Source organism: Protopterus annectens, chromosome 10.part0 (assembly GCF_019279795.1).
Source record: "Protopterus annectens isolate FY-2018-M chromosome 10.part0, PAN1.0, whole genome shotgun sequence".
Lineage (NCBI taxonomy): Eukaryota > Metazoa > Chordata > Ceratodontiformes > Protopteridae > Protopterus > Protopterus annectens.
In genome coordinates, this window is record NC_056744.1 from 1608300298 (window position 1) to 1608312479 (window position 12182).

At 38.6% G+C, this 12182-nt stretch overlaps 1 protein-coding gene and 1 non-coding gene across 2 annotated transcripts in view; one reads left to right on the forward strand and one right to left on the reverse strand.

The window, feature by feature from the left end:
* The window catches only part of LOC122813785 (gamma-crystallin S-like), a 455826-nt gene that overhangs the window by 293375 nt on the left and 150269 nt on the right, over positions 1 to 12182 (forward strand). The window lies entirely within an intron of this gene.
* On the reverse strand, positions 4705 to 4777 carry TRNAK-UUU. The gene has a single exon. It is a non-coding gene; the product is annotated as a tRNA-Lys (tRNA).

Genomic DNA, 12182 nt, shown 5'->3' on the forward strand with positions numbered 1-12182 from the left:
AGCGGGAAGCAGCAGGATACATTTATCTCGTTAGTGTCTACTTAATATAACCGCAGTTCAAAACTGCCATGGCTGAGGGCAGACTGCACTAAAAATCGATCACGCTCTCATGATCCCCGCCCAACTGCACCACTAAGCACTGCAGGGTGGAGGTTGGCATAATGGTTAATATGTTTGCCTCCCAGACAAGAGGTACAGCATTTGATATTTACCAAGGAAGTTAAGTAGGCTTAAAATGGTCCACAAGAGCACCTAGCCTAGTACTTGCTTATAAACCTAAAGCTTCCCTAGCCTATGATGGTCCTTGAAAAGTGAGAGTGGAAAGGTGAATTACATTTATGAATATTGGCATAACTATTGACTAAACATAGCTCTCAACTGTCTGTGATGTTGTCTTATTTTTGTCCCTTCCCTAGAACTCTTTTTTTTATTTTCTCATAAATTAGTAAAGATTACAGATGGTCAATAATGCCAGATATTAGACTTTTATACTTCGTATTTATACAGAAATGCACACTGATGCAAAATCTGTTATTCTATTACATTTCTAAATGAATTAAGAGTAATATTTACAAATTGCTCCTGATTTGAGGCTTTTGCCCCATCACCACACACACACACACACACACACACACACACACACACACACACACACACACACACACACACACACACACACACTATTTTTGGCTTTCTCCAGAATTCGTAAGCAAAGATTTTGAGGGCTATTTTATGAAACTACATTATTCATTTAATATAGCAGGTAGTTCTTTAAACCATACAGCTATGCTACCCTCTTTATGTAGCTGAGGTGATGGGGTGGCAGAAGCATAAATCCCAATTTTTGAATGGTGGGGAGCAAATATTTTCAACCCACATATTAGAACTGTGTGTGTTTTTCTGAGTCTTAGTTTGGGCATTTATTTGTTTACAAGGGTTTTCTACCGGGTCTCCAGTTTCCTCTCACATTCCACAGACATGCTGTCAGATGGATTGGCAATGCCAAACTGACCCTAAATTAATGTATAGCTAAGCATGTGCAGGTAAGCCTGCACTAGTGTCCTCTTTGAGGCTGAGTCTTGCTTTGTGCCCGTTACTTCATATGTTGTTACCAGGCTAACAAGCACTAGGGCCCTTACAAGTCTAACCATGCACCCCAACTTGCTAGCAATAAAGTCTGCCACCCCATCCCTGTGACCTTGAATGGTTAGAAAATGAATACGTACTGCTAAACTCACCAGTACATAACACCTCAGGAATTCTGCAATGCAACTTCACCTGCATTTGTCCACCTACATTTAACTCACCTATCCCTCTCCCTGCCCCTTATTCCCAAATTTGAAACATCATGTGTCTATGTACACACCCCTCAACTGTCCTCGATTTTAAGGGATGCCCCTCAACTTTGGCTCCAAATTTTCCTCTGCCCCTGCTAATCCATCCTAAAACTTAAATACATTAATTTACAAATGTATTTATTTATTTACTGACATCTGTTGAATGAGAAAGTCCACTGGGTGAGGAAACCATTTTCAGTGGTGGCCCGGGGAGAAACGCTCCACAGTTATAAAATGTTAGACAGTTATTAACAGATAAAAAATATGCCTTTCAATCTTATTTTACTGTTTTTACTATGTATGTAACTGGGGGTGAGCCTGCAAATAGTCAGATTTGATCAGTGCTCTACTCTAGTAAACAAAATAAAAAAAACAGCAATTTGGGAGATGAAGTGGTAGATAATAATACATCACGATGGTAATTAATTATTCTAAAATACTTTTATGTCAGATAACCCATGCTAATCAATATTCTCTTAATCTGTCAACTTCAACAGATACTGGTTATTGGTAGGTATGATGGTCAAAGTGTATGTCATGCAGATCTAAGGCGAGGGTTTGACTCTCAAGTGAGCTGCTTATCTAGGCTTAAAAGGGTCTACAATAGTAGCCTGATAATTTAGGTCTAAAATCACGTATCGAATTTTATGCATTACTCTTAGAAAATTGCTTGAAGGATATTGAGTCTCAGCCTCAAATGCATGTCATTATTTAGCGGCATCAATCCACAATCACTTGCCAAAAAAATATGTATGTATATGAGGAACAGACAAAAATAGGTTCATAGATAAGTACTAGGCTATCGGCCCTAGGGCCCATACAAGCCTAGCCAAAAAATGTACCCTGGCTTTCGCCACCCAAGAAATTTATTTTCCTGTGCCCCTGTCGAGCAGAGCCACAGAAGTGATCCCGGGGTGAATTTCCCATCCAATTATCAACATTTTTCTTGGAGTGCTAATGAGGAGCTCTGTTTGACATAGATAGTAAGTTTGTTCCAGAGTATGGGAAGTCTCTGGGACAGGAATCTATCCCTCCAGCATGTTCTGTTTATTGTGGTGACAAGGTTTAGGTCCCTAGAGCGAGTAGCTCGGAGGGATTGGGGTTTCTTTAAGTGGAGCATGTCCAACAGCTCTGGGTTTGACATAGCTTTGTATGTTAGGCAGAGATCACCTCTGAGTAGGTGATATACGATGGAGTAAAGCTATAGTTTTTTGAGACGGTCTGCATAGGGCATCTGTTTGAGGCCAGTAATCCTCTTTGTGAGGTATTTCTGGGGTCTTTCCAGTTGTTGTAGATGTCTTGTGAGGTACATACCAAAAGGGTCATTGTACTCTATAATGGGTCTAATGAGTGATGAAAAATGTGGCAAACATTTGGACAGCTGAGTATCACTTAGGTACGATGCTATGATTTGGTTCTCAGATTTAACCTTGCGCCTTCTATTTTTCTTCACAAGATCGTGCGTGTTTAGGGTACATCATTTAAATAAAGTGATTCAGATTCCTTATCATTACTTAAAGTGCCTAGCATAGGAAGCTGTAAGGATTATGTCGAAATGACTCCCAGTAGCATCCCCCCCCCCCCCAAAACAAACAAAAAATAGCCTCATACTTATGTTCTACGCATTTTTATGAAGGTGACCTTAGGCAGGCTAATACAACTTGTGTTGGGGAAGGTCGCTATTTAGGAATCCAAGCGTGGGGTCAGGGTCTCCTGCGGTGAAGGGGCAACACATAACTGAGCTATTAAATAACAGGACAGTCACGGACAGAACCAGGCCTTCGCACCTGCTAACACTGGCATAATTCATAACACCTTTCCGCTGCAACCCCCCACTGTCCTCCCGGCAGGTGTCAATTCATTTCAACACGTTTAAGGATTTACACAGACTGTTTGGTGTGCAGTTCCGGAAAGTTAAACAATTATACAGATTTAGTATCGTGTCTGAGAAAGAGTGTAGTGAAGATATAGAATGTGTGCAGAGTAACAAGTACAGGGAGTCAGAAGCGCACACACCTCCACGAAATGTAACGGGATGGGGGGCGGCAAGAAAAAGGAAACGAAATGAAGGTAGAAGACACAACACAAACAGTGCCAATGTAAAACGAAAATAAACAAAACTGCAAGATCAGTCAAACTAACGCGACTCCAGAAATACTGCACAAGCGTATACCTCAACCTCTGTCATAACTCTGTGTAAAGCCAACAGTAAATAAAATAAAATAAATACAAATCTGTTTAAAGCCAACAGCTGTGGAGGAAGTTCTAAAGTCGGGGACACGTTTTAAATATTATCTTAAAAGCTTAGAAAGCTGCCAGTTTTGCGTTACCATAGCTACGAAGTCTGAAATTTGAATGCATATAATTGTTTACTGACTTCAGTCCACACTGATGTGTAGGGTTGCCACCTTTTCAAATGTCCCAAAATGGTTAATTTGTGGAAACGTCAGATTTTTCAGGATAAAACACACCCAGGGCTAGACTGTAAAGGACAGAGCTTCACATTTTTGCCAAAATAAAAGCATATGCTTGTAACACTTGAATTACTTATGCTATTTCATAATCCATTTAGGTGTTTGAGAAACAAAACTAGCTTTTTATATAGCTTTTTATGCAACTATTAAAGAAAACTCATTAAATATTTTTTTGTCCTAAAATCTCAGGACATTTGCCATGTTTTTTCCGCAGGACACTACTGTCCAAAGAAAGACTGTTCCTTGCAAAGAGGGATGATGGTAGCCCTCACTGATTTTTGTCAAAAAAAAAGACGTTTACGAGGATCAGCCCAACACGATTTAGGTATGAAACTGCAGCTTACGTTAAAAGCACATCTCAGACATCGCTGACCACCCCCTTCCAAAAAAAAAAAAAACGATGCACCTTAGTTCAAGTAGTTACTGCTAGAAATAATTTTATAAAGCCTATTCGGTCTTCCTAAATAACGACGCGACTATGTTTACTAAATTGCTTCTTCCTCCATGACGACTCGATAGGGTAGGGTTACATGTAGCTTCTTGTCCAGCCCAAGTCTCTTCGCTTTCCTGCGGATCTTTGCTGGGTAGGCTGGTAACAATTCCACTGTTCTCATGTGCTGTTAAATTTTAAGGGGCGCAACTGAGGCCATTTTTGAGTAAACAATTTCGTAGTTATATGCATTTCTGGCTTTAAAGCGTCAGGCAAATGAAATATCACCTCCTTTTTTCATAGTATAAAATATAAAAGATGATATGTTTTAAGTGGCACAACTGAGGCAATTTTTGAGTAAACAATTTCGTAGTAGTCGTATGTATTTCTGGCTTTAAAGGGACAGGCAAATTAAGAAACATTACCTCCCTTTTTTCATAGCATAAAATATAAAAGATACAAGCGCCCGAACAGGGACTTGAACCCTGGACCCTCAGATTAAAAGTCTGATGCTCTACCGACTGAGCTATCCGGGCTTCTGTATAACCGTTCTCACTTTCTTTAGATAACCATAGAATTGCCATTTTTTATGTCTAAGATGAAGTTCTTTGAGTTGACATTTGCTAGGCTTCAAATAGTATATAGCTATATATTTAGAGATAGGGAGAGTCTTGCTAAACCTGTAGCTATTTTAAGAACATACTTTTTAAAGAAATAATCTCGTTAGGGTACACAAAAAGTTTAATTTGAAGGCAGTGCTGATCGATGATTTTTATTTATTTATTTGTTTGTTGTAAGATGTGTGGACGGCAGTAATGGAGAGCACCTAACCCTATCTAAGTTGCGGTTGTGAATGCAGTGCTGGGTACTCTTCAGTCTGTACAAAGATCTGCCTTTCAGATGCGTGAAGCTTGTTTTATTTTTTTTTTTAATTCACATAAAAAGTCAACAAAATAACAGGTTTTACATCACTGCGTATTGACTGTAATCCTGAGCGATTTACCAGAAGATCAAATAACTTTGGGGTACAAGTACAAAAATTAAGGTTCACAATACCGCTCAACTGTACAGATTTTCGCAGAATGTCCGGATTTTTGCCTCAAGATTTTGGTCTGTACCGCTTAAAAAGTGGATTTTTTGACAAATAATTGGGATGATCTAAGGATTAAAGTCACTAAATAATGACAATATTTGATTTTCAGACTTCACATCCTTCAGAAAATAAACGTTAACACAGATCCTGTTATTCTAACAACTTTCTAAGTTTATAAGACCAATATTTAAAATATGTCCCTATTTTTGGGGCTTTGTCCCCCCATTTGGTTGGGCTTTATCCGGATTTCTTGTGCTAAGAGGCTGAGAGGTATGACAGAGGAACAAAGGCCCAAAATAGGGACTTATTTTAAAAATTGTTCCTAGAAAGTTGCTAAAATTACACGATTAGTGTTAGCACATATTTTCTGGAAGATGTCAAGTTTGAAATTCAAATTTATTCCATTTAGTGGCTTCAGTCATCAGTAATTTGCCAGAAACCACACATTTTATGAGGAGCAGACCAAACATATGAGAAATAAATCTAGACAATCCGTGAAAATCTGGACAACCGAGAGCTATGGTTAAGACTGTTAGATAGTTAATCAGAACAGTAAGTTTTGTATCAATGTGCTTTTTCTGAACAGTGGTATAATTATGATTAGGAGGGACAGGGCAAGAATCAGAGACTTAAGAAAGTTAACAACTGTTTTGAATCAACATCCTCTTCCTTAAGCAAAATAAACAGTAGGTATAAACCTCTGCCAGACATTGACTGCAATTTTTAGTGGTTTACCAGAAAATCAAGCATTTTATGAGTAATGGAGCAGTATGAGGCAAATCCATCAGGCACTTCAGGTAATGGATCAGTGATTTTTTTTTTAACTGTCTGAAATAATGTTTAAAATGTTAGGACAGTAGTTTGCAGCCGTCAAACTACACTACTGCCTTAACATTCTGAGCACTGAAGAAACACACTACCTTGATCCAGTGTTCTTCATTATCCCCAGGTGGACTAGGCCACAGGATTCCATTGTTAGCTGCAATCCTATTATCGTATAAACAAAACAGAACATTTACAATTATAAATAAGTGCATTCAATAAGATATTTTTACTTTGTGAATCTATGCAGCTGAGTAGTAGATAAACAGAATGATAAGCAATCAGCAGATGCAATAAATTATTTTACAAGCTGAAGCTTAGAAAACTCTTAAGGTAGGTCTGTCCAACCTTTTTGGCTCATGGGCCACTTCCCATACAGTTCAGGGGTCACTTACCATACCTGGCAAAGTTTGGGGTGGGGGGGCACATTACTATGTCCAACATTTATCTGTTCATTTAAACAGTTTGTTGCAGGACATACCAAGGGCTAGAGAAAACACTTGGGTGGGTTGGCTTGTGGCCCTAGGGCCAGCTGTTGGACACTCTTAGAGTCTAAGAAGTACATGTAAGGTAACTGTAGCACAAGGAGATAAATGAAGAGTTGATGAATTGCTAGTCTGCAATGCAGCAATTTAGTCTTGTATTATTTATTTTATTTTACAGTTGTTGACTGGGCTAGTCTAACTGGATATATGTCCATTTTCAGTAGGGGTCCGGGGTGATAAGCTCCAAGAAAAAAAATATTAAGTGAATCAAACTGGTGTGATCTATGGATTACTATGGAATAAAATGTCATTAGCATTCTTAAATGTGCACACTGAGTGGAAGAAGAAGTGTGTCTTTTGTAAATCAAGCACTGCCCACAGGAAGAAAGCTGGCAACTGCAAAACAAAGGCATAGCAAACTGTAACCGCCATATAAGCTCTGGCTTCCCATTGTAAAAATAGAAAAAACAAATAAAGTGTTACACACACACGCGCACACACACACACACACACACACACACACACACACACACAGACCTAAACAACCAATCCTGATATCTATGCAGCCTACAGACTACATTAGGAGGAGTTTAGACATAGAGATTGACTGTTTTTTTATTTATACATTTGCTGACTGAGTAAACACACTTGTCTAGGGACCCATTTCCGACACGATCCAGGCAGCCCAAAAGGCATACAGTGTTTTTAAAAATTATATAATCAATGATAAACAATGCATTGACACACTGAACAATGTGAACTTAAAGTTATTTATTTATACTTTGATAACCAGGTAAGTGAACTGATCCAGGAATCAATTCCCTTTAGTCATGACCTGGCAATTGCAGAGACAATAACATGTAAGAAATTGGAGCTTTTCTCTCCAGGCCTCCGCTGAAAATTGACACGCATCTAGTCGGACTATCTTGGTCAACAAATGTAAAATAAAATAAAAAAATAAATAAAGAAATGCACTTAGCAATGCAATGGAAAAAAATAATACTGGCAGTAAGGCATTTGACAGAGATTACCTGTACAATGTATAGCCATGGTGTGAGTGAATGACTTAACACATTAAATAACATTTACAATAATAGATACATTATTAATGCTTAAATGTGCAATGTTAATTTCATTATAAATGCAGTAAGATGCTAATGCAATATAATTGACTAGGAATCAGTTTATGAATGTTACCTGATCGCCCAAAAATGGGGGGGGGGGTGACAATTTTATTTGCATTACTCTTACTGTCCTAAGTTAGTATTAAACAGACTTATCTGCAAACTTTGGAATGGAACCACCATTATAGTGGAACTTAACTAGTGTACCATTGTGTTAGCACATCTGTCTACAACACTAGCTTTTACTGTTTTATTGAACAAATGGCCGTTGAGTGTTTTCTTGAAAGTCAATAACAGGTCTATTTTCCTAATATTCTCTGGGATATTGTTCCAAACAGCTGGAGATATTTTTGAGAAAGCTCTTTCACGCATGCCAAGTATGAATGAGAGCCTTTGTAATGTATAATGTCTTTATTTCTAAGAGTATGACTGATTTCTAAACTCCAACCTGCGGAGCAGTGGTATAGATTATCTATCATTTAATATTTTGTAGATGAGTGTAAGATGTAGCCAGTAGTCGGAGCTGAGAGTAGTACAATAATTCTGGTGCTGGTTAGCTATGTGTATAAAGCTAAGCATTTTATTCTCGGTGAATTGAATGAGAGAAGTGCAGTCAAAGGGAAACAGTATTCCAGTCTGAGGAGTACATTTATAACAATGGATTGCCTAGCCTCAGTGGTCAACAAGTTAGATAGTTTGTGTAAAATCTTAATATGAATTAATACCTTGTTGACCTGAGCTTCTATGTGTTGGTGAAATGACAGGTTTGGTCTAAGGATAGTCCTAGGTGCCTCTGTTGACTAGTCATAGCAAGAGGGGTGCCCAATGAGGTCTATAATGCTGAAGTTAGGGAGGTTACTTAGTTTTCAAGAGATGACAAATAGCCTTGCTGTGTTTTTGTGTGTGTTTGTGTGTGTGTGTGTGTGTGTGTGTGTGTGTGTGTGTGTGTGTGTGTATTGATGGAGAGATTATTTTTACAAAGTCAATTCCATATAGCTTAAAAATCTTTCTGAAATTCACTCGTCAGAATGGTTGACCCTTTGCTGGATCTGGTGAGCACAATGTCATCTGTGTACATTATACAGTTAATCTGAGGAAGATTGCAGAGTAAATCATTTAAGTACAGTGAGAATAATAGAGGGTAGAGGCATAACTGGGGTGGAGCAAAGGGGCAGCCTTCCTTTATGCAAGGTGTAAGAGGGCACAATCACCCCCCTTCTGTCGATCAAACAGTGATGAAGTACCAGTATTTGTGGTCATGGCTGAAGCACTTCACCACTCCATGTTTATTAGAAGCAGTACAATCAATCAGAAATTAATACGGGTACTGCATTAGAGGCAGTCAAGGCTGAATTGTTTCAGTACTCTACATGTGATACTTAACAGTGTAGCAAGCATCTTGCTACATTTATACCAAGTGACTTACTACGGTTTTGAAAGAAAAACCTTTGTTTTTTTTTCAGTTTATTTCTTTTTTGTGCCTCTTAACACGCTTTGAGCAGAAGTTTTTTTTTTTTTTCTCTTCAGCTTAGAGTTGAGGAGATGCCTGATTGGGGAGCTGCTCCTCTGACAAATGGCCTAGGATTGAACCTTGTGGGACTCTTAATATAGTACAGTAAGAGCCAATCACTTGGAAAGTTCAGTTTTCAAGATAGTTCTCAAAACCATTGTACCACTTCTATGGAGAAACGTGTCTCTGACTTTTTATACAGTAACATTACTTGGTCAACAGTTTTGGAAGCTTTCTTACAATTAAAAAAAATAGCTCTTGTACCTGTGCTTTGCTCCATGTTTGTAAAGATGCAGTCTGCCAGGGAATGTATAGCAATTAGAGTGTAAGTGTTAGGACAGAAATCACAGTGCTTGTTTATGAGGATGTCATATTTTAGAAGGCATTCAACATAGGTTCATAGGTTCATACTAGGCTATCTGCCCTAGGGCATTTATAAGCCTAGCCAGAATGTGTTTGGCTTTCGCCACCCATTTTAAATTTATTTTGCTATGCCCTTTTTCGAGGTTAGTATACTGTGCCTCTGTCTAACAGTGACACAGAAGTGATACCCGGGGTAAACCTACGATCTCCCATCCACTCATCAAGATTCCTCTTGAAGAGAGTCAATGAGGGACTCTGCCTAACCTGGACTGGGATTTTATTCCAGAATGAAGGGAGCCTCTGGGTTATGAATCTGTCCCTCCAGCATGTCCTATTTATTTCAGTGCTGAGGTTCAAGTCTCTCGAGCGTAGCTCGATAGGATTTGGATTTTCTGAGGTGCAGCATGTCCATTAATTCCGGGTTGGACATGGCTTTATACGTCAGGCACAGATCGCCTCTGAACAGGCGGTATGCCACTGAGTAGAGCTGGAGTTTCTTTAACCGGGCAGCATATGGCATCTGTTTGAGCCCTTTGATCCTCTTGGTGAGGTACTTTTGGGGTCTTTCCAGTTGCTGCAGGTGTCTGGTAAGGTACATCCCAAAAGGGGCACAATTTGACCATATACTATTTTTAAAGCGTTTTAGCTGTTATAGAGGTTGACAATAGGGCGAGAGTAATTTGCAGAGGGAGAGGAAAAGGAAATTTAGCTAGGGAAATAATCTTGGCATGTTTAAAGTAAGTCCAGACTGAAAATGTGTGCCAAAGGTTTACTAAGAGTATAGCTAGGCAAATTTTAGAATTATGGGGGGGGGGGTAAAATATGAAACTGGGGGTTGTAGCCTGTGTCTAAGTTTTCAAGGAGTTTTTATATCTGTTTTTTAGTAATGGCCTTGAAATCAAATTGGAGAAAGTCAACAATCTTGTGAAGTGGTGACAATGGGTGGGTAGAAGGTGGGTTAGAAAAAGTCAGGTTGGTAGGTAGTGAGGAACTACAGTTATTCTTAACTGAGAAATCCTATCTTTAGTAAGAGTACCTGCTTTTGGGAAAACCTTGTAAGTGCCAAGTTGTTTTATTGCCTTTCAAAATTGTTTTGATTGTCTGAGGTAAGGGATTTATACTTGTCTGGAATATTAATTTTTGATACAACTGATTTTCAGCCTTTTGAGTTTATGTGTACATGATGGTTCCTTGTTCAATTCAGCCCAAGCATCATCTCTGTTTTTTATTAGCTGTTTGATATTGGGGCAGAGTTGATGTTAGCAGCTGCAGCGCCCACTTTGTCCCACTCCATCATCAAGTGCTCAGCAACTCTGGATGAGAAGCAAAAAAGATAAAAATGTCTTTTTTAAAACCTATAGCAAGTGACTTGATACGTTTGTAGAAACCGGCTTGCTACAACTTGTACCACGCATGAAGCCCTGAAGCAAGCACTTTAGTACTGACACTAATAGCAAGTAGTATCAGAATTAATTTATGTACTTCCATTCAGAAATACTAGTACAGAAATGAATGCTGTATTATGGGAGGGGGCAAACCATAGCCATACCTATCAACTTCTTTCAACTTCTTTACTCCAGAATTTTGGACAAATGCAAAAATAACATGGGGAAATAATTTCCAAAATCATGGGCATTTTTAAATATGACTTTAATTTGTGCAAAAAGTTAATAGACTAACAGATTTTGTATTAAAATGCACTTTATGAACAAAACAAATATGAAACTCTGGCATTATTGACAGAATGTATTTTCTTCTCTTTGGTCTTCAAGCTGAAGATCTTTTTTTTTTTTGCTTGCTCCTGAAGCTGTCCAGGGTTCAGGTCAGCAGGTGCCAAATTGTGCAGGTGTGCAGTACCGTCATTTGTTAAATACCAGCATTTCATTGTTAATGAAATACTTGTATTTTAACAAATGCCAGTATTGTATCTGTGGTCATGGCTGAAGCCCTGAATCACACAATGTGTGGTAGACTGACAGTTGCAAGATACATGTTGCATTTGTAGCAAGACAACTCCCTACAATTTTAAGTAGAAGAACCCCCTTTATTTTGATCTTCAAAGTGATTTTTTTTAGTTATGGTTCTGGCAAATATGGGGCTCCTTTTTAATGCGGGGCCATATTGCACTAAATTGGTTTAGTCAGCCTAAGGGCAGCCCTTATCGAGGGTAAATCAAGGGATGTATCTACCTTGAACTCTTTTTCTTTTCATAGAGAATAGTGTATCCTGAATGGGGGGGGGTGTTATAGAAAGTGGAGAGAGCTGTTATGGTGTTTCTCCACTGAGAGAAGAAATTCTAAGTCCAGCTGTTGTAGTGTTGCAGTTCTACAGTGAGAATCAACAGCCGAATCGAGGATTATTCTGGTTGTCAAAATAATGAGTTTAGGTTTATGACATTTAAATGTCTAGACAGATGGAATGGAATGGTGGTTACTCAAGGAATTTGAGAGTATCTGCATCTGTTTCAATTTATCAGGTATATTTATTATAACCATATCATTAAAGAATTTTTTAGAGCTATAGTTTGGTCTGATGCCGTCTGAG